Source organism: Cupressus sempervirens, chromosome 10 (assembly GCF_028749045.1).
Source record: "Cupressus sempervirens isolate cs-2001-9-10 chromosome 10, ASM2874904v1, whole genome shotgun sequence".
Lineage (NCBI taxonomy): Eukaryota > Viridiplantae > Streptophyta > Pinopsida > Cupressales > Cupressaceae > Cupressus > Cupressus sempervirens.
The window spans coordinates 617665036-617689380 of record NC_143127.1 but is presented as its reverse complement, the minus strand read 5'-3'; the positions used below and the strand labels follow the sequence as shown (position 1 = coordinate 617689380).

The window sequence follows — 24345 nt, the reverse complement described above, 5'->3', positions numbered from 1 at the left end:
CTAAAGAAGCAGACTTAGTTTCAATGTGTGTCCTTTATCCACAATCACACCCTATAAATATAGCAACTAAGGGCATGTCCTTAGAAAGGACATGTCCCTCTCTAGGTCGGTCTCTAATTGTTTCCTTGAAATCAGCGCCTAATGGAGAAGACTTTAGTTAGTGAACAAACTAAAATGATCAAGATTAATCTTTAGAAACAATGCCTCCAGGAGACGCCGATCACCACTAGGATAAATACAATTATATATAGGCCTTCATTTAATAAGGAATTTGTAATGGGCACCCTGGAATGCCCAAAAACTGAACCAATTGCCGAAATAGATTTTTTATGCAAACTGAAGATGGAACCGATGCTGAAATTATATTAATTCCCAAAATGATGAAATCAAGTACAAGCAATGTGTTCCAAAGGCCAAACCCCAAGGGAATGACGTCTAGAATGTTACAAGAGAGGATGAACGTCCCCTATTGCCAAGAAAGATATGTGATTCACACATCCAAGCTCTTATCAAATGTCATTCACAAAAATCTGATGATCAACAATGAGACTTTCACCCCTATTTATCCTTTTCCTTCACCCTTCTAGAAGGAACTAAAACATTAATTAATTGCAAGTGCTAGAAGCTTCCCCCTTCCAATAATTAATGCACTCTCTAGAAACTCCTCCCTTGCAATACAATAATTAATTGTGCTTCTAGAAAATTAAATTACTAGAGGCTTCCACCTTTCCAATAATTAATACACTCTAGAAGCTTTTCCCTTTGTAATACAATAATTAATTAAATTAATTAACTATAAAGTCACCATTTAATTTTTAATTTTAATTTATTTAATGACTATAAGAAACTAATTTAATTTCCTCTTATGCTCCACTTAGACTTTGGAGAACGTGAAGGCTAAAAGATGGGGTCATTACAGAATTTCATGCAAGAACAAATCCGTATGATCTGTAATTAGACCAGTTAATAATTAATTTAATGACTTTATAAGAAATTAATTTAATTTCCTCTTATGTTCCAGTTAGACTTTGGAGAACGTGAAAGCTAAAAGATGGGGTCATTACAGGATTTCATGCAAGAACAAATCCGTATGATCTGTAATCAGACCAGTATGATATATCAGAGTTACAGAATTAACAAAACAAAGCTAGTGTTTTGCTCGATTGCTTTTCTAAACTCAATGGGTACTCTAAGATTGTGAAAAAGGAATAGGTTTTATCTTTTCCTCTCCCCCCAACACTGAGGGCCTGCAGAGATTGGGTGCCTTTTAAGTACATCACAACAAGTTTATGGGAATGATTTGTTGCAGAAGTATGTGTGATAGACAGTTCAAATTGATTTTCAGTTGAATATGCTAGAAAGATACAGGGCGTTGTAGGCCAGAGTTTTTGTATTAATCTATTTAGAATTGCTAAGTGCAGGTTTATGCTCATCTATTAAATTGTAATTGTTGGAATACGTACATTCTATAAGATATAAAATTGATCATCTCAAGAATTTGACTTGTTTGTTCTTTGGACATGATTGTTGGGGATTGACAGTTATAAGTTCCAACATGTTTGGTAGACGACTCTCGACTCTCTTAGGCCCCCCTGTAAACCAGTTTTCAACTTTTAGTTTAAGTTTTAATTTTGCATCTTTGGAGTGAAATGACAGTGCATACATGGTTAAGAAAGATATGGTCATCTTTCAAGGTGCAGCATTCCCCTTCAACACTTGGACTTGACAGCCCAACACGGGGAGAGGTGCAACATAATCATTGTTAGGGGGAATGATTTGAAAAACACATCTGCTTTTGTACCAATAACACGTCATCTCTATCTTTTGTCTGAAAATAACAAAAATGTTCCCTTCTTACAAGCTTTTAGCTAATTGCCTTTCCCATCTTGGAATTGTTTTTATGACTTTAATATTGGGTCTTAAAAGTGATCTGATATTGGTTGAAAGACCTGGTCTGTGGCAACATATTCAATATACCACGATCTTTATGCCAATGGGGTTCATGCTGCAATGGAAGCGCGATCTGTAAAATGGACAAAAAATACTGGACCATTGGGTAAATAGTTGGAGGCTGCTATCAAGATGAGTACAGAGCTTAGCTAATGTTCTAGAAGATTCGGTGTCAAGAATAGTTGGCTTTAGGTAGGTGAAGGTGTAAGGGGTGGTCCAGAAAATCCCTGAAGACTTCAAACATGAATGCAGACGAATAATTGTTGAGAAAGGCTCAGTTGATTGGTTCATCTCTTTTGCTAAATGGAAAATGGATAATAAATGCCCCAACAAATGGATACATGCCCTGGCAAATGTCTAATCGCTAGATTTATGAACAATCTAGGGGTATTGCTGAACTTGTTTTATGTTTGTGAGAAAGGAGAATTTAAACAATTTGAAGTCTAAATGGTTCATTTGGGGGCTTTTAACTTCATTAACCATGGAAGTGAGAAGAAGTTTATCTGAACGCGCTGGACGAATTTACAAGGGTTGGCTGTTGTTACAAACAATTTGCTTATGTCAGTGAAGTGGGATTTTTCTGATATGGAAGCAAACTTGGCATGAAGAAGCAGCTATATGTTTATTTTCTTGTTCTAGTGCACCCATTTCAGTGATGTAATGCTTGTAACACATTGATTTAGTGGCATGAGCAAGAGATTGCACTTTCCCTAGAATTTTCTTCCCTTTTGAGGGTTTCTTTAGCTGAAATATTGGTGTGTGTGTCATTGTCTTTTCGATTGTTGTGTGCTTGTTTGCTTCTAATTTAGTTCATTTGTATAGTGTTCTGAAATTTTGATTGTCAAATTGAATACATTATTTTGTTGTTTGGTTGGATTGTGTTTATAAATTGGGGAAGAAAGAAATAATCCATTAATTGGTGAGAGCCTTGGGCATATCACTTCAGCTCTTTACAAATCAAGTGATATTAGAACCAGTGTGGATTAAATGGAAGCTTGTGAGCTTGATATGCCATCCATTAGAATAAGTGAAATTGTTAACCTTGAAACTAGGAATTTGAGATTTTGTTCCAAAGCTTGGAAAAGATAGAGAAGAGCTATTGAAAAGGAATAAAATGATGGAGAAATAAGATCTTAGAACATTCAACATGACAGTTCAAGTCGATAGATTGGTATCCATTTTAATTGCTCTCACATAGAACTTCGGGAGGAAAAGGCTTTGTGTTGAATGGGAGCTATAAGCTGGACCTTAATTGGAGTATGGTGAAAGTTTCTGTGTAAGAGTTTTTATGGCTAAAGGAAAGAGATATTCAGCTCTATGATGGAGAAATTAGCATAGAGAAGCTGGATAAATGAATTTCAATGATGAAAGAATACCTGCATTTTATAAATTTTATTTTCCTGTCTCAAGTTTAAGTGATATGCTAACTTGGTATGAAGGTTATTCGTTATTTATATAAGTTATTTGCCCTCAAAAGCCTTCGCATTTTTAATATTTGACCTTATGTCTTAGTCCTCTTTTCCCTGAACGTCTACTTGAGGGGATCAATTCATAACTTTATTAAGACACTAAAGTAAATATTTAAATGTCAACTTTCATCATTAAGGCATCAAAAATGGAAACTAACATGCCAAGAAGGAATTGATGTTAAAGAATGATGTCGGGTGTTAAAATGGGCACTTATTAAAAGTAGTAGCACGTAATACCCTCTATGGATTTAAACCCAAAATGGTCACCTTTTCACTCTAGAGATATTTTGTCAAATTGCCTGTTTATAGTTTGTTTGAGACTGGTGGAACAACACTTTCAGATTCGCAAATGTTGGAGAATACTTGAATGTGGCTCGGGTTAATGCAAGTGGTCTTAATAATAGAACTTCCAAATAACCATAACCTTTCATTCATAACAAAAATCGAGGACTAGTTCTAATTTGTAATATTATCATATTTTGCTATTACATAACTCAGAAGTTAGAAATATAATGTAGAATCAGAACGTGCTCTTCAGAAGCAATACATACTGTCCACCTTTTTTATTGACTAGTTATTCATCAAGATCATGCACAGCTTTGATTCAACCAACAAGCAGATTAGTAAAATGAAGGCCTCAGATGGAGCCATAAATATAATCTAAACTGCCTTCATTCCTTATGGCAGGATCTGAGTCTTCTATGCCACGAAAAAGGTTCTCATGCTTTGAAATGGTTGCTTGTGCAAAGGTTGAGGGTTCCCGCCTGAAAATATGAAAAATTTGGCTCCCACCAGAGGGCCACGGACCATCCTTTCTTTCACACATCTTAGGCAACGGCATCTACAATGGCAATGCGTCACAAGTACGACAATGCAATATTCTAAATTTCTAACTGGCAGCTCCTAAGAGAAACACACAAATTTTCTAGGGATTAGCACAAATTGAACCAAATGAGACAAGTTATAGGAAAATTTGAAACCTTATGCAAACATTAATGATATTTTCTTTATTCCCATTTAATTTTCTTACATTAAACAACCAGAAACATTCTGACAGAATTTATAATTTAATACTGATCGCAGCAATTGATAAAAAAAAAGCATACCAGATTGCATTTCCGTTAAATCTTGAATCATTGAGCCTCAAGAAACGACTGTGGAAGCCAGGCTTTTGCATGCATATTTGATTATTGCAGGCTATGATTCCTTTTCTATGTGCAATTATTCTATACTCAGTCAGTGGGTATCTGAATTCTATGCTCAATCTATGATTTCTATTTCTGGTTGAAGGTGGGTATCTGAATTTGCTTGTTCAAATCTTCTCAATCCTGGACTTAGGAATTCAGTATTTGCTGCTGCTGTATCTAAGTGTGTCGCCTCTTTGATCTCTGAGACGATTATCTGAAATTGTAGACTGCAAGCAACCTAGATGGCCTAAATCACTACAAAGAGCATCACTGCAAACTTGAAAGCCAACTGAACTGCAAAGGCATCACTAGATTCCAAGAAAACATGAAACTGCACTCTCTAAGAACCTTGTAACTTTCCTTGCTCACTTAGAAACATACAGAGAACCCACAAAACTAGCAAACAGACAAAAGGACACGGTTTTAAAATGGTGACAGTACATGATAGTATTGTATCTGCTGATGTTAGAAAGATCTCTAAACTTATAAAAATGATAATGCTAAGACCAAGAGATAGGAAAGATTGAAGAAATAACCTCATTGAGAAGTTTGGCAATGATAAGACAGTGATTTGGGCAAGGACTCCAGCTTTGAGTCTCGACCAGAACTTGACAAGGCTTGGCAAAGCAAATACTCAAAAATAGAGCAGGACTCAGAAAACTTGGCAAGATTTGAGAGTCTTGGCAAAAACTTAGCAAGAATTAGCTGGTTCTAGGAATCAAGAATATCAAGTCCAAGTGGAGTTTGTGTCTTGGTTGCTAACGAGTCACCCAAGTCTCAAATGAGCTTGAGTTTGGGCCCCTGGCACTTGGCTAGGTTCACTTGTCTCGAAACTCCCTGAGTCCTATCATGTCATTGCTAGTTTGGGAACTTTGCATGAAACTGAGAACATTATTCATGACACTTGCACCACCACCACCACCATGATGGAAGTAGGGGAATTTATCACACTTAGGTAGGCAATGTGATCATTGAGGCTTTTGGATTTCCCTGATTGGGAAATAGGTCTCTTGTGAGCTATAACAATAATATTCCGATCACCAAAAACGTTTCTTAAACCAAACACCTTACGATCGATCTCATGAAGATACGGTTCATCCTTTGCAAGATCATGAATGGGTGTTTGGAGAGTCCCAATAAAGGCATCAAAATTGCCCAAGAATGAGATCACTAGTTGTGGAATGTTTGTTGAAGTCTAGATAGGGAAACCCCATCATTGTGAATGACAAATAAAGATGCAATAGGTGGGAAGTAATAAATTGCAATAAAGATGTCTTAAGTAGGAAGAGGTTCTTTGTGAATCTATGGTAAAATGCATTTAAATTAGATACTTGATGTTCTAGGTTAATTTTTAGGCTAGGCAAGCCACCCCTTTAGAGCCATGAGCACCACTAGAGCCAAAGTTCAATGAAAAAAGGTCAAAATAAAAAATAACTAATAATAGGAGGGAGAGCACATTCTAAACTCCCATGGACCTCAGTGAGGAATACTAGGTCGTGTGAGGCAAGCACATAATAAATAGTGCTTAGAGAGGATCATATAATTCTAGTTCCAACGCGTAATGGAGATGCCGTTGGCTCCTACTAAGACTTGATGATCTTGCAAGTGCCTAGAGTGTGACCACACTAGAAAGTGATTCATGAATGATGACACGACTAGTCTATTTAACAATTCGTTTGTTCTATTTGTTTGTAGTTACAACTTGGATACGAGCATTCTAAAGTTATTGTATGTGGAGTGTTGTAGGTGTGCATCTGAGTAAACATTTTGGAGGGAGAAGATTTTTCTCTTAGCTATGAGGGCTTCTAGATGTTCTGCAACACTTGGAAGTTGGATGAGAAGAGTGTTGCCCAAAATTGCCCAAGCCGTGTGGAGAGGGATATTCTCAAAATCTAAGGATTTGTGGAAGAGTGCATAACCAACTTATAAGGGATCTATGGGCTTAGGTAGGCCACAGACACAAAGATTGAATGCCTTATCTTTTTGTGCCCTTTCTTAATTTATTTTGCTTGAACAACCATCTAAACAACAGCAGGTGCTTTCTTTCCTTTGACCACCAACATCCATAGATTATTTCTCACCTATTTTGGATATATTTTTGTTGATTCCTCTTTCTTTTTAAGATGTTCATGCTATATAATGATATCTGATTGTTATTTTGAATCTCAAAATTGATATCATTAAGCTGCGACAAGCAAGGGAAGTTATTGGTACTTGGAGCTTGTTCAAGATGGTTGATTTGAACATTCAAGTTGGCATTGCTATCATTATTAAATTCTAGTAGTTGCTGAAACAAATATGTTAAGTTTCTGAGTTCATTGCCAAGGCTTTCAATCACAATGTAATGACCACTTTTCCTAACCCTTAATTCCATTTTATTTTATAAATAAAAAATAAGCTATCTACATAATCACAAGTGTGGGATTAACGGTTATATAAAATTAACTGCATTCCCGTGAAATGCCTTAACTACCAAATGAAGATTTACTTCCTTTATTTAATTCCAAACAAACAAAATAAATTACACAGAAGAGTGATCATCAACTAGTGAAACATTTAACTATCACTTTGTATAACTGAAAGAAGTAAATGTAATTACATACAACATACATACATACATACATACATACATATGTGTATATATATTTCTAGCTAAACTCAGAATAAGACATGAAAGGAAATGTAAATACCAACCAAGTTCAAATCACATCAAGCTAAGAGATGAAAACCCATTCTGTTCTGTGCATGTCTTGGCATTGGCAGAGAGAACTATTTTTAGAGGTTTAGCCACCCAACCATGGACCTAGTGTATTCCTCACTTAATTTCAACCAAGAATGGCCCTGCCCTGCATGAGATAAGGCACTTGTACACCATCTTGCCCTACCACTTGAGCATCCTGGTGGTAGAGAGTCAACTACACAACTAGCTAACCGTGGAACCCTTCTTTTTAGCCTATCCATCCGATTGCGAGTTATCCCAACCTCTAGTGACCATAGAAACTTCATTAGCCACTAAACCTGTAATGTCCCCTTCTCTTCGCTAGTCCTTATGGCGCCTTGTTGGTCTATCTTTCCATCCAGATAGGCTAACGACATTTATTTTGAGGATGTCAGCTAGTCACAAGAGTCTTTTGGTTTCGTTGAGGTAGATATTTAAGTGGGAACTCCTAAAGTTAAGTCACTTTATTTTATAAAGTTGATTTATTAAGTTACTTTATCATTTAAAGTCACTTTTATGACAAAATATGACTTAAGTGACTAAAAGACGAAATAGGCTTTTTATCCCACATTTCCTAGTCGTTTGCATCTTCCCTCACATTTTGGTTATAAAAGCAAGTAGCTACATTGGGATTTTCACCATGTAATATGATATTGATAAAATACAAACAAGATGCTTAAATGTGACTATGCTTTCTTAGGGGTGAAATCCCTTAAGAGAATTTGAGAAGCTAGATGTAGCCCCAACTTCTCTTTGGAGATTGCAATAGTTTTTAAGTAAGGAGAATGTAGATTAGCACATTATCTCAACGTACCTACGTTGAGCAAGGAGACGACATGCATTGTAAGTATGCTTGAACCTTTTGGTTATATCGGCTGGTGAAAACGTATGATCAGGTATCCATTATATCCATTATACTTGGAGGAGTATGAATGAATGCGTAGGGCAACAATAGTAAGATTAATCACCTACATAGATAACCAAGTCACTTTGAAGAGAACGGTGGGAGTTTGAAACAAGTACCTTTAGAGAGGTGATGACTCCCTAAGACCAGACACACCATTGCCCATTCAGTCATGATTAGACAGTAGGATTGACCATAGAAGTATCGGATGGAAACAAGATATATCTAAACTTATCGCAGACTGCAAGTTCTTGTTAGCGGACAAGCCTTTGTTTGATGGCTATAATGGGTTGAGTGGAAAATCAAGGCTAGAACCGTCGTTACTACGTCCAAGCACATTACCGCCGTGATTTTGATGGAGTTGTAGTTAGTACATGGGTGTCGACATACCACATCAGTAATCGTATTCTCCATGAAAGACAAGAAGATTGTCCCCTATGTGTATCACCAATCATCCTTGTTGTGAGGACTGACCACTTAGCTCTAGTAACAGGTTTTTCATATCTCTCTTGTATTTGCATCTTGCTTACTTTATTGTCACACCCCTAAACTACTTGTTAACATGATCATATGCAATTTTTGTAAAAACCATTACGTGGTAGTAATTTGGAAGAATGAAAGATATATTGTAAGGTGTATTGGTATGTTCTCTGTGGTATGAAGTTAACCATCTGAATATTCTAGTCTGCATATTACCAATGCCATATTTTTTCTTTTAAAAAGTAATAAAGCTTGGTTAGCATACTATAGTGGTATTAGAGCCACAAGACTTGCTGACTTGTGAGTAAATTATTTAGTTGTAGCTTAGGTTAAACAGGGAAAATAATAGATAGGCATGAGGAGGAAACCTTATAAATCTAGTCACTTCCGACTTGAACAAGCAGAATCTTCAGACCAGATTGACATTGAGGATAGTTATTCAGTTGATGAGGAGTTAACTTTTGGGATAGGTGAACAGGCTGAACAGGTTGAACTGGTATAGGACACTCAAATGGCTCATAATGAGAATGATCAACAACAGGAAGTGAGGGAAACGTTTTGAGCTATTAGAGATAGACAGAACACTATCGCCATTGCACTCCAGTACTTGACAGGTGTTATGCAGCAACTAGCTCCGGCTTATGGGAGAGCATCAAGCCATCATAGTGGAGGTGATAGTGTAGCAAGATCACCCCGAGCTACTCGGGCCCCTACACGGAAAATTGATAGGCCATTGATGCCCATTTTTGCTGAAAATAATGTTGAGGAAGAAGTAGCCCAACCCTCTGTGGTAGGCCTACTTCTGGAGAATGTTATGGCCATGTACGATGAATGGGATCAATTCCCTGATCCAGTTAAACAAAATTTGTCCTTTGTTCAATACATGAATTGAAAAAGGGAGATAAAGAGACCACAGGAAGACAGGAGACCTAGGGCCTAGAATAGGGATTTGAAACATGCCATGAACAAGTTATCTCTTCCTACCTTTGGTGGCAGCTGGATTCACAAGCTAGACACCTACCTGACACTTAAGCCCATGTCAGAGACAAAAGCCATTAGATTCGCCACAATTCATCTAGAGGGAGTAGCATATGATTGGTGGTGTCATGGGCTAGTCACCTAGGATCATGGTCTCATTACATTCTACGAGGCTTTCAACTCTAAGTTGATCACCCATTTTGACAGGAAAGACATTGAGGTCTACTATAGGAATTTGGCACAGTTGCTACAGGGTGGATCTCTAGATGACTTCATTGACGAGTTTCATTGAATTTCAGTAATGGTTCCGAATATGACAAAAATGACGAAAGGTACTGTTCATCGACGACTTACAAGACAAATTTAGAGGTTTGGTCAAGGTCCTTAAACCAAACACTCTGGATGATGCCATTAAGATCACACACAATCTAGATTCACTTTCTTCAATACTACAACCTCCTAAGAAGCCTTATAGGGGGTCTACTTTGTTTCAGAAGAACAAGAACCAACATAAGACTACCCCACCTAGATTGGACTTTGAGACTCGAAATGAACTCAGGAGGAAGAAGCTATGGTTCACTTGCAGAGAGCCTTGGACATTGGATCACAGATGCGTTGGCAAAGGTAAAATACATTATGTCAAGGTTATGTCAGAAGAGGAGGGTGAGCAACAGGATTGATGGCAGCGATGAGGAAGAAAATGAGGAGTAGCCTCCTAAAGAGAGGAAGAAGAAATCCACTCCAGAACAATCTCGTATCATAGCTTCCCTTTCCAGCGATCCCACAGGACATCCCTTTTGTTTGAAGGGTATAGTTAGAGGACAATGTATTGTGTGTCTTTTGGATACAGGTGCATCACATAACGTCATAAGTACACGCACTAGGTTTCAAAGAGAAATTTACAAATTGATGACATACCAGAGTTTGAGGTTAGAGTGGTAGGAGGTGAGAGATTGAGGTGCACAAGGAAAGTGTTAGGACTTCCAATTCAGTTTGATGACTTTCTCCTTGAGGCAGATTTTTATGTGGTCGATTTGGATCGTTTAGATGCCATGTTGGGAATGTCAGTTTTTTTAGAGGTCTGCTACAATTGTATTCACATTGCCATGTTTTTGGTATATGTTTTCCAAATCGCAACGACCTCTTATATATATACATATATGTATATATAAGAAAGTGAGTAAAGAATAGACGTGTCCTTTCATGGGACATGTTTGTTCGTTAACATAATTACAATCTTATAATTAATTTTATATATATGATCTCATATATATATATATATATATATATATATATATATATATATATATATATATATATATATACAATTTATCCAAGTGAAGCTACGAAACATCAACACTCCCTCTTAGCTAGGGAGGATAAACATAGGACATGTGTTACACCATTTGTAATATTAAGTATGACAAAATATATATCTTTGATCAAATGATATCTATCATTTTGATATCACAATTGATATTACAAGTATTGGCCTCCCAGAATATTAAAGATATTCACCAAGATATTCAAAGGCTTGCAAGATGTGTATTTAGAAGTGCCTAACTCAAATAAGCTTTCCCTTCCATCAAACATTCTATCACAAGAACAATTTGCTCAAGAGTTCTTGCTTGGGATGATTAAAAACATACGGTGTGAGCCTCTTTACAACCATAGCCGTGACACTAGCTGTGGATAGGAAATAGAGAAGTAGGATCCAGAACTGGTTTCTAAATAAAGCTAGCAATGAACCAAACCTAGGCAACTTTCAAGGAACTTGTGGTGAATCAAACTCAGTGTGAATGCAAAACATAAAAGTTGTTCATTTTTGCTTGTCATGATGGATAGAGTTGATGATTGATCAATGAATGTTCCAACCTAAGCATGTGCAAGAGCCCATTTTGTCATGTTCTTTGAAACTCTATTTGCAAATAACAAATTTTACAATAAACTCAGAATTATGATGCAAGGGATTTTAGCCGTAACTCTTCCAGCGGTATAGGCGGGTCCTGATCTAATTTTCACTGGGCAGTGGACTTGGGGCCTAGCTAAGGCCAACACAGATTACTTTCTAAGGCTTGGAGCAAGAGAGTGAGGTAGAGTGCGAATGTTTTCATCTTGCTTGTATGTGCCATCAACATGCTTGCACAAACCTCTGTGACATCATGATCATCAGCAATATTAATTATCTATTGCAAGGATTTGAACATAATGCTACTGATTAGATCAAAATTGTCTCAAAATATTTGTGCATCAATCTACGATACGTCTTAAAATAGACCCTTTATTTCCTCCATCGTAGTAGGTCTGAGAACATCATGACGGGCATAGCTGATGATTTGAAGCATTTTATTGGATATATTAATCACAATCTGTTCTTAATTGATTCGGTAATGAACTCTCAATAGGTGAGAATCTTTCTGCTCTGATACAATGTTAGTTTTATTTTTTTAGTTGTTTGCTACAAATTTATTCGCATTGCCATGTTTTTGGTATATGTTTTCCAAATGGCAGTGACCTCTTATATATAAGAAAGTGAGTAAAGAATAGACATGTCCTTTCATGGGACATGTTTGTTCGTTAACATAATTACAATCTTATAATTAATTATATATATATATATATATGCTACAATTTATCCGAGTGCAGCTACAAAACATCAACTGGGAAGGCAGTGGTTGCAGACTATTGACAGGTACACAATTGATCATGATAAGATGCAGCTGAAATTCTTATAGGATAACCAACAGGTGATCCTCAAGGCTATGCCAGAGGGTGAACCCAGGTTGATTTCAGCCCACAGGATGGAGCCTGTTACGAGGCATGATGACATGGAGTGGGCAGCTCACTGTTTCATTTCGTCTAAGGCTACTTTAGACTCAAGGGCAACAGATTCATATTGATATTCAGCTGGTGCTTGATAAGCAGAAGAGGGTTTTTGAGGACATATCTCTGGGGATTCCCTTAGAGGATTTGAGTATATCATTGAGTTAGAGGAGGGCGACAAACACGTCATCGCTATACCTTATTGTCATCCCAGGCACTATAAAGAGGAAATAGAAAGGACGATTAAGGAACTCTTAGACATGGGACACATTAGACCTAGCTCTAGTCCCTTTGCTTCTTCAGTCGTTTTGGTGAAGAAGGATGACACTCTTCGCATGTGTATTAATTACCGTGCTCTCAACAAGAGGACCATCAAGAACATGTACCCTATTCCTTGCATTGATGAGTTACTAGATGAACTACATGGGGCAATTTATATCTCAAAGATAGACCTTAGATCCGGATACCATCAGATATGGGTTTGAGAGGATGATGTGCATAAAACAATTTTCGAATGTCACTATGGACACTCTGAGTTCTTGGTTATGCCATTTGGGCTCACTAATGTGTTCGCTACATTTCAGTCATGTATGAAATGTATTTTTAGAAAAGAGCTGCAAAAGAGCGCGAGAGTATTTCTTGATAATATCCTGGTCTTTAGTAGAACTTGGGAGGAGCACTTGCAACACTTAGATGTGGTACTTAGTATTATGGAGGAGCACTCATTGTTTGTGAAGGAGTCAAAGTGTGAGTTTGGATTGACTGAGATTCCTTACCTTGGGCACGTAATTAGTGCAGATGGGGTAAGATCACTAGGAAATGATACAGGCAATCCTAGATTGGCCATTGCCAAGGAACATATTAGATTTGAGGGGCTTCCTTGGTCTTTGTTCTTCTTACAAAAGGTTCGCTAGAGGCTTCTCACAGACAATAGCTCCCTTCACCGATCTCACACGGAAAGGGGCATTTAGGTGGACAGAGGATGTAGAGGTGACCTTTGATAAGTTCAAGAAGGTGATAAGCACATGCTTGGTTTTGGCACTGCCCTATTTCTCTCGCCCATTTGTCTTAGAGTGTGATGCTTCAAGGAGCGGAATTGGCACAGTTTTATGCAGGATAGGCATCCGATAGTTTATGAGAGAAGGAAGCTCAAGGACGGTGAGGGACTATACTCCACTTATGATAAGGAAATGTTAGCCATTATGCACACTTTAGCCAAATTTAGACAGTACTTGGTGGGTCGCAGATTCATAGTTAAGATGGACCACAATAGTTTGCGCTACTTCTTAGAACAAAAGGATCTAAATGAAATGCAACAAAAGTGGGTTAGCAAGATTCAGGGCTATGATTTTGACATTGAGTATGTGAAGGGTAATAACAATGTAGTTGCTGATGTGCTTTCTAGGAGACCTTTAGTAGTAGAGTGTTGTAACATTTCCGAGGTATCGACAAGTTGGAAATACTAGTTGCAGGTTGAGTATTTTAAGAATACCCAAGCATGTTAGATTATGGATTGTCAGCTCGAGGACAACAGGTATAAGGTAATCAATGATGTAATTTTTTATAAGCATAGGATCTACCTTGTACTAGAATCTAAACTCAAAGGGAAAATTATGGAGACTCTTCATGACGCACCATCAACCGAACACCCAGGCCTCTTCAAAACCTATAGGCAGGTCAGGGAAAGGTTTTCATGGAAGGGCCTCAAGGACGACATCCTCCAGCATATCAGAGAATAAATATTGTAAGGTGTATTGGTATGTTCTCTGTTGTACGAAGTTAACCATCTGAATATTCTAATTTGCATATTACCAATGCCATATTTTTTCTTTTAAAAAGTTATAAAGCTGGGTTGGCATACTAAAAAACGTATCCTGGCTAGGGATTTACATGGACACTGTGTGCCTGGTCAACCACCGCTCGACTTGACAAACAAGACATTACCGAACTACCCACCATCACCTATTAGGTATAGTTTTTAAGTTACAATTTTTCAATTTGGTTCTGATTTAATTTTTTGTTTCATGTAGGGTGTTGAACTATCCATCTTACATAGATTACACTACACATCTTTGCATTACAAGGTCATCCTTGATGATTCTTGGTGTAATTTTCCAGTGAACGATATGCTGGTTCTTTCTATGGAAGAGAATATCAACATTCCTTTTAAGAACTTTCTTAACCAAAATAAAGTAAATAAATTATAAGACTTTTTCAATCGCTTAATTCCCAACAGGGTATACTTCTTTGCTTTCAATAATATATGGAAGGATGCCAGCGACATAGGGAAGGATGGCATTGTAATAGGAAGTGTTTGATCTCCCAGGATTGCCTTGTCTCTATCAAGTGTTTAGAGAAATGATGAAAGATAAAAGTTGCAAAAACAACTTAACCTGATGGCTCAGCCCATGATTGACATGCCAATACACAATAAGTTTTGAAACTTTGCTATATGAACATCTATGTCCGCTCAAACCATCTATTAATGAAAGAAAGATACAAATGTGTATATTTGAACTAGTATTGAATAGAAGGAATGGCATGGAAAGATTAAAGATTACAACCACGATGCAATATGAATGTGATATAGTTCTATTGCTCCCACCGTGAGCTCTAGTGTCTGATTTTTAATGGCCGCTGTTCGGTGTCACTAGCAAGTTAATTTTCCAAAATTTGAACTCCTACAGGATGGTAAGAATTGTAAACAAGAGTTTTGAGGCAGCCCCCAAGTGGCCGCAATTTCCTCTTTATAGAATGGTGCTTAGTTACAGAGGACTTGAACTTGATCGAGGAGTTACGTGCATGAAAAGATATGCAAGGTGGTGAGCACGAGCTTGAAGTTCTTGAAAAACTTTTAATAGAGGCCAAATTGTTAAAAGAAGATAAGAGGGCATTTGATTATGAGATAATTCAATTCTTTAGCAATTGGCCTACACCCAACCTATTGTAGATAATATTCGTATTATCTTTGTATAGTTGTATGGGATGTTACACCCACACACACATATACACATTTGTGTTATATATTAAATTGAGTACACATGTATGCAGAGGTGTATTAAGGTACACATATGCACGTATGTGTTATTCCAAGTTATCCTCATACATACATACATATCTATGTATAATGAAATATGTACAATTATACCTAGATACCATGGATATTATCTATAATAGAGCATACCTCACCAATAGATGGTGCAGTCTTTTCAAGTGGTATACAAGGTAACAATTTTACTTCTCTTTTATTTGTTTATGTGAAATATAAATATGTATAGGTATATGGTGACCTAGTTAGCCGATGGTGGACACTTGGCATTGTCTAGTTTGTCCCAACCTGCTTTCCCTTGACCATGGTGGTATAGACGAATAATTGATAGTTTGGTGCTAGGTTGGTGTGCACGTGCTCTATTCCCTTTGCGCCAATGCTTTCCCCTTCATTGTGCTCTTGCAAGAGGAAAATAACATGGTGAAAGCAATATTTCCATATCATTGAAATGCAATTTAGTTATCATAACTAATAACCATATTAGCTACCATTTACAATTCATGTAATTACACAATGATTAAGCAATATCTTTAATTTCACGTGAAACATAATGAATAACCAATATTTCCATATCATATGAAATAAAAAATGACTAACTAATTTAAACAACCATTTCTGATTTGCTTGAAATCTCAACGGCTAAATAGAATATTCAAAATTAATAAAATAGGGGATGGAACATACCTCCCTGTGTTTCATCGTCCCCAATGAATATTTGCAACTAAATACGCAAGAAGAATATCCATAATAACTTATATAAAAACTGTCATATAGTCTCAAAGAACATCATGTCACAATGTGTCAATTTAAATCACAATTTAATAGTATCAATCTATAGCTCATGTTCTCGGAAAAAGATGGGAAATATTTTGGAATATTTCATCATAATCTTCCAAAGTAGCATTCTTCTTAGCATATTGGTCCCATATGACCTTGCACTGGTTGGCATCCTTGTTTCATAAGTGAATCTTATGCACCTCAAGTATTCTGAGTGGTTCTATTTCTGCCACCCTTGGGTCTTGTGCTGTCAAGAGATTCTAGTCAATAACATGCTCAACATGAGTTATATAATTCTTAAGATTAGATACATGAAACACATTTTGTATCTGGGCAAGGGCTGGAGGTAGAGCAATTTTGTAGGCTACAGGATTTACAACGTCCAATATTTCAAAGGGTACCACATATCTTGGGGCCAGTTTGGCATTTTTATCAAATTTGATAGCACTCTTTTGGGGTTTTACATTTAAGAGAACCTTTTCTCTCACCTCAAATTCGTTGGGAGTTTTCTTAGCATCTGCACAACTAATTTGAGAGTCATTTGCCTCATTTAAACTCGTGCAGATTTGAACTACTCGATCTTCCATTTCTAAGACCATCTCAGGACCAACAATTATCCAATCGTCAATCTTGTTCCAACTTACATGAGTTCTATATTTTCGTCCATACTGAGCTTCAAATGGTACTATCTTAATAGAAGACTGATATGAGTTATTATAAGCTAATTCTACCAAGCTCACAACATTATCACTGGTCCATATAGTATACCTTTAAAAGATCTTTTAGGACCTAGTTTACCCTTTTGATCTGCTGGTTAGTTTCTAGATGATAGGCTGAACTGATATTGAATTTTGCTCCCAAGGTAGAAAGAAGAGTTTTCCAAAATCTAGATGTCATTCTAGCATCCCTATCTGAAATAATATTTTCTGGGACCCCATGAATTTTGAAGATTTCCTTTACAAATATATGGGCAATTTTTGGTGCTCCATCGGTTAGATTTCCTGGAATGAAATGAGCCACCTTCGTTAGTTGCTCCACTACTACGAGATGTGTTATTGCCCATTCTTATTCATAGGTAGCCCTTGTATAAAATTCATGCTAATTATTTGCCATTTCTACTCTAGAACTTCATTTGGGTGTAGTAGCACAACTGGATACTTGTGCTCAACTTTGAGCTTTTGACATTCGATACAACCTGCAACAAAATCAACTGTTTCTTACATCATGCCCTAATTCCAAAAGTATAATTGCTTCGTATTGGCTAGCATTTTAGTCACTCCCAGGTGTCCTAAGTAAGGAGCAACATGGATCTCCTTTAAACTCATTCTCCGGATTTTAGAATCCTTAGGTATATACATTCTTCCCTTATACTTTAAGAGTCAATCTGTTTCTAGTTGGTAACCTTCGTATTTAATATTGTTTACTGCATAGGTTAATTAAGAATTGCACACAGATAATGGACACGAACACGAACAGCAGAACTCTCCTTATTATTATTCGCATATGCCAAGATATTACATTAGGTTCTGATATCCTCATTACAATGCTTCCGAAGGGGTTATAAATACTTTCTGAGGAACCTTCTCGAAGGTATCCGTCAGCCAGATACATTATGTCTGCTACATAACAAAAACCTTTCCGAAGGGACCCATTGGCTAATACACAATTTCCTTCCTGAAGGGACCCGTTGGCTGATACATAATTTCCTTTCCGAAGGGACCCGTCGGCTAATACACAATTTCTATCGACGACATCATCCCCCCCAAAAAGAAAAGTCGTCTCTTGACGACTATTACAAAATCTCTGAGACAAATCAACAACCAAAATACATTGACTGACTAACTGGTCTTCAACATTGTCACCTTAGCCAATCTGACATCTGACCCTGATAGCCACCTGTGCCGCTTTCTGCCTTCCAATTCCAGGTACATTGAACCAAGTGTCGCTGTACTGCGTCTAACTGGATGATCAACTCCTCCCGAGCTCTCTACGCATCCACCAAGACAGCCTCACGGCCAACACCTACTCTCAGTGCCTCTGGTACACAGACACTCCATGCCTGCAACAGCTCTAAGTCTTCTCAACTGGTCAGACTCCCACGACTGATATCCGCAACGACTGGGGGTCGAGGGGCAGCGCCCCGGGTGCGCTCCTCGTTAGAACTTCGCAACCCACACAGAAATGCATGGAACACACCATTTCTGTCATTATCTGCCGATTCTGCACTCTTTCTGGCAACCACGGATGCGTCCCCTTCCCTTTGGCATCATTTGTCACTCATTCTGAACAACTTGATTCTGTCGTCGTTTTTTATTATTATTTAGAAAACCTCCTGTCACCCTTCTGTGATGAAATCCGTACGGCTTCAATCTTGACACTGTCTGCTGATTGCATATGGATGCCTCCTTCCTGGAGCTGCCACGCACATGGGTTTTAATGAAACAATTCTGAAGGCGTCTTCACTATTTCGATCTTCTGGACACGAACACGAACAGCAGAACTCTCATTATTATTCGCATATGCCAAGATATGACATTAGGTTCTGATATCCTCATTACAATGCTTCCGAAGGGGTTATAAATACTTTCCGAGGAACCTTCCCGAAGGTATCCGTCGGCCAGATACATTATGTTTGCTACATAACAAAAACTTTTTCGAAGGGACCTATCGGCTGATACACAATTTCCTTCCTGAAGGGACCCGTCGGCTGATACACAATTTCCTTCCCGAAGGGACCCGTCGGCTGATACACAATTTCTACTGACGACAAATATCACAAGGATCTTTTTAGAGGGCTTGATGCTTTTGATTATAAAAATCATCCCTTGGTAGATACTGAAGCACTTTTTCCTTAAGTCCAGTATTTATTGTTATTATGGCCAAGATATGTGTTTGCCTACTCAAGGCATCGACTACTCGATTTTTGTTTACTTTGATATAGCTGATCTTGAAATTGTAGTCTACTAAGAACTCCAACCACCTCCTTTGACGAGTATTAAGATTGGGTTGAGTGAATATATACTTCAAGCCGTGATGGTTTGGTTTGAGTTCAAATGGTTTCCCAATCAGGTAGTGTCACCACATTTGAAGAGCATGAATAATGGCCACCAATTCTAAATCATGGGGTGCATAATTCTATTCATAGTTTTTTTAGTTTCCTAGACTCATAGGCAATAACTTGATCTTCTTGCATTAGGATGCCCCAATCCCTCTTTTGATGTCTCAGTAATAACGACAAAGTGACCCTCAGGATCCGACACTCTGAGTATTGATGCAATAGTGAACTTCTCCTTCAAATACTTAAATGTTGATTGATACTTTTTGACCAAACAAACATTTTCCCCTTTGGCTGCAAGTTAGTTAAGGGGCCTGCTATCTGAGAGATGTCTCTAACGAATGTCCTATAGAATGCAACTAAACTCATGAAGCTTCTAACACATTTCTAGTTGCTGACCATTCCTTAATTACCTTAATCTTAGTAGTATCTATTGCAATTCTTTTTGCTAAGATAATATGTCCTAAATACTAAATATCCTTTTAATAGAAAGAGCATTTAGACAAATTCCCATACAAACTATGCTCATGCAACCTTTGAAGAACTAGTTCTAGATTATTTGATGCTCTTCCTCATTCCGAGAAAAGATAAGGATATCATCTATGGATACCAATACAAACTTGTAATTTCCCCATTTTTAGTAGTTTCCTACAGTTGGCCAGGTCAGTTCACCATTGTGACCATCGTGAGTTGATAGTGGGATTTGAGGGTCTTGTTTGTGTGGTTATAGGCTTTCTAGCAGCCTATGGTGTGTTTTGGGTTTATTTATAGTAACTCAATCAGTTGGTTCCGATGAACTCAATTGAGTTAGAGGAGTTGGAGGATGCTTTCAGTTTTTATTTCGAGTTCCAGTTTGAGCTCCAAGAATCTTGGAGGGAGCGTCTATTTATAGTAAGTCACCAATCAGGTTCATTCATCATCTTTCATCATTAGGATCACTTTGGTGTTGTCAAATTTTGATTCTGATGCCTCTTTAGTTGTTTTTGCAAGATGGGTGAATTATTATTATTATTCATATAAATATGCTGAGGTTACTATTTTTGATAGTGTTGCTAGTTGGTCACCTCAATATTATAGCTCGTTGGAACCGGGACGAAAAGTTTTAAATCATGGAACAAGAAACAGTGGCCTTATGTATCAGAATTTTAAGTTATGGTGGAAAAGGTCATTTTCAAAGCCAAAAGCAATTAATAATTCAGATTATAATGACACTTTATTATATTTTAATGTTGTTTCTTAAGTGAAGTTCATTTGGGAAGCTTTGTGCCATTTGTAGATTATAAATATGAGCCCATTTGATGAGTAAAGCATCCAATATTTTGATTATCCTATTTTGCTCTTGTTGTTTTTGTGACATTTCTGAGTCTGAAGTTTGTGCCCTTGTTGAAGTATAAGGGTTTGGGATCTAGAGCTGAAGTATTGTGGATTTAATTATGAGAATCCATAGCTGAGGTATTGTGGACTAGTTTTATTATCATCTCTTTCTGTATTAACTGTGGCCGAGGAGCATTTATATAATTTCTTTGTTGCTAGAAGAGGGTTTAGTCTACAGATTGGAGTTTGTTTTGGGCAGCATTTGGAAGAGTAGTCTGTGAACGCCAGATTGAAATTGGACCAGGTGGCTTTTAGTTTGACTTTGCAATTAATGTGGCTCTAATTTGAACTGCACTTTTGAGTTAGGCCCGACTAGTATGGGACTTCAACACACCTCGGAGGATGTTCTTGGATCGCTCTCAGGTTATGGCCGTCACCTTTTCCAACTTTGTGAATCTTCTGGGTTGTTGATTTTGAACGGTTTATCGTTCCTTTCTGGATTGGAGCTCTTTACTTGCTAGCCGCACTGTGGTGGTACGAGTGTTGTTGACTATGTCATTTCCTCTCCCCCCTTCATTTCTTCCATTCGCAGTTTCACCATTTTGCGTCTCCCTTTGGCTGATCATGCTCTTATTAGCATTTCTATTTCTCCCCACCCGTCGCTCTCCTCCCAGCTTTCTCACGATCCGACTGATACTATCTCCCTTCCTGCGCGCTTTAATTACCTCGAGAGTGATGGTGAGCTCTTTATTTACCACCTTTAGAGACTTCTGAAACCTGCTAGTTTTAGTGAGTTGCTTGCTGCCTCTAACATGTTTGATTCACTTGCCTTAGCTATTTGGGATTCTGCTCTCCTTTCTATTCCTCACCGTTCCCCTCCTTCTCTCAGAGCTAAGTGTCGGAATACTTGTCCTATGAATAAATGGTTTGATACTGATTGCGAAGCTTTCCATCGGTCTGTTCGCGTCGCCTTTGAGACTCAGTCTCCTGCCTTCACCCATCTGCGCCTTTTGCACCTCCGTTTTCTTTGCTAAAAGAAACATTCTTTTGCCTCTTCCCAGTTTAGAGTCCTTTGCTCCATGCTTATTCAGAATCCCCAGATCTTTTGGCGTACCCTTTTCCCTCGGTGCTCCCCCTTGTCCTCCACTCTCGACTGCCATTCATTGACCTCCCATATCATTACGCTTGATGACATTCTTGGGCAGCCACCTCTCACTCCACCTCCTTACTGCCATTTGTTCACCTACTCCAGTATTATTGAGGCCATCAGATCTCTAAGATGCAACAGAGCAGCAAATGAAGAGGGTTTCCAGGCATAACTTTTCAAGCTTGGTGCTTCGGTTCTTGGATCTTACCTTCCTACACTTTTTAATAGAGTGGTTTGCACTGGGTTTCCGGAGTCTTGCTCTAGGCATGTGGTTTACCCTATTCACAAGTCTGGGCCCGCTTCTGATTTGGGTAGCTACAGGACTATTATGATCAGACATAATTTTGCCAAATTTTATGCCACTGCATTGAACACCATGTTATCTAGTGAGCTTGATAGAAGAGGCTGTAGAGCTAAAGGGAAGGATGGGTTTTGGGCAAACTATCAGACTATGGATCATGTATTCATGCTACGAGCTATGATTGAGGATGCTACGCACCGTTCACAAAAGGTTTGTTGCTGTTTTGTGGACTTCCGTAAGGCTTTCGATTCAGTTCTTAGATTGGCCTTATTTCAAAGACTGCAGGAGATTGGGATCTCAGATATGTTGTAGATTGCTATTATGAGACTTTATGAGGGGGTAACCGGTAGACTCAGGACTCCGGAGGGCTTTTCTATTCCGATTCAGAGCACCATTGGGGTGAAGCAGGGCTGTCCTCTTTCTCTTACACTGTTTGGTTTCTATATTGACGAGTTGGAAAATTTCCTAGTGAACTCCTTTCAATTGGGAGATGGGTGCTATTTGCATCATGTCTTGATCTGCATTTTTCTTTCTGTTGATGATGTGGTTCTCTTGGCCTCTTCTCCCAAGAGCTCACGGAGACTTCTTGATGGTCTGGCTTCTTTTTGTGATCGATGACAGCTTGTGGTTAATTTGTCTAAGACTTGAGTTATGGTCTTCAACGGTTTAAAGACCTCTAATCTTCATTTCTTCTTTCAGGACCAAGAGGTTGAGATTACTCCCTCTTTTATGTATCTTGGTGTGAAATTCTCGGGGCCATGCTTCAGCTTGAGACCAGCTATTTAGTCCAAAGTCAATAAGGGTATGGGTTCCCTGGCTTTGCAGGAAAGACAATGCTTCAAGCATCATTTCCAGGATATTTCGTCCAAGTTATCCCTTTTGGACTGCCTGGTTCGTTGGACAGTTCTCTATGGTTCGATTGTTTGGGGGTCTTTTCTTATTACTTTTGATTGGGCTTCTATTGAGCGGGTTCAGACATTGATGTTACGGTGTATCATAAGATGTCACAGACTCACCCCTCACAGCATTATCTTAGTCGAGTTTGGAGCTCATCCTCTCAAACTTGCTAGTATTTTTGACTTGATCTAGTTTCTTCATTGGATTCGTGGTTTTACAGAGTTGAGTGTTGATCAGCACAAATACTTTCATCTGGCATACTGTTCCTCTATTGAGATTATGCGATCAGACACCTCTACTAGATCTTCTTGTTGGTATGCCCAGGCCACCTCTTTGTTCGACTCGTTGGTATTGATATTGATCATCTTTCTCCTTACCAGTGTTCACATGATGCTCTTGCTCATCTTCTTCCCTCATGTTAGGAGTTGAACGAGCATCTCAGACAAGATATTTATAGATAGTACATTACCACTACTTGGATGAATCCCTCAGGAGGTCTGCGGCCTAGGATGGCCTTTTATGTTGATCATTTTCTTGAGATTCAGGATTGTATTATTGTTCGCCCTGCTTTTCTATATCGGCGCTGGAATCATGCCTTATAGTTTTCTTTAGGCTCATTCAGAGTCGGTTCTCATCGCCTCAGGGCCCGGACCGATCACCATATGTATCGGGCTGATCGGATATGTTAGTTGTGTACTTTGGCAGAGGTTGAGACTGAGATCCACTTTATTTTTGAATGTCCTCTTTACTATGAGATCAGAGGGAGGTTTTACTACTTTTTCAGAGACTGTTTTTCTCTTTCAATGTTCTTCAGATATATTGATCAGCGGTGTCTTGCACTTTATCTTTAGGAGGCCACCCACCTTCGTGAGACTACCCTGTAGTCTTTTATACCTCAGGGGTATACTTCAAATCAGCTCATTACTGCCTTTTTCTCTCCCTTGTCTCCTTCACGGTGTTTGAAAAGGCCTTCCAGTACTTCTTATTCCAGATTAGTTAGACACTGTATTGATCTCTCTAGGCAGTGACAATCCTACTACGGTTCTACACGACATTCTAAGACTATGGACTATTCACGGGTTTACCCCTCTATTACTGATTTCTTGTGACAAGGAAGGACTCTTAGTGCCTTACCTTGTCTTCTTTCTTGTTTTGTTTCTTGTTTTTGTTTCTTCTCAGTCACCGTTTGGTTCTTTTGCTTGGTTGGCTCTTCTGTTTGTATGCTTAGTCCCATAAACCTTGTTGGTTTCTTGTGGACATTAATAAATTATCTTATCTTATCTTATCTACGGCAA

The 24345-nt window shown here is 38.2% G+C and overlaps 1 protein-coding gene across 5 annotated transcripts in view; it reads left to right on the top strand.

Moving 5' to 3' along the window:
• ABCA1 (ATP-binding cassette A1) overlaps positions 1-24345 on the top strand; it is a 307414-nt gene that overhangs the window by 136117 nt on the left and 146952 nt on the right. The gene's annotated exons all lie outside the window — the stretch shown is intronic.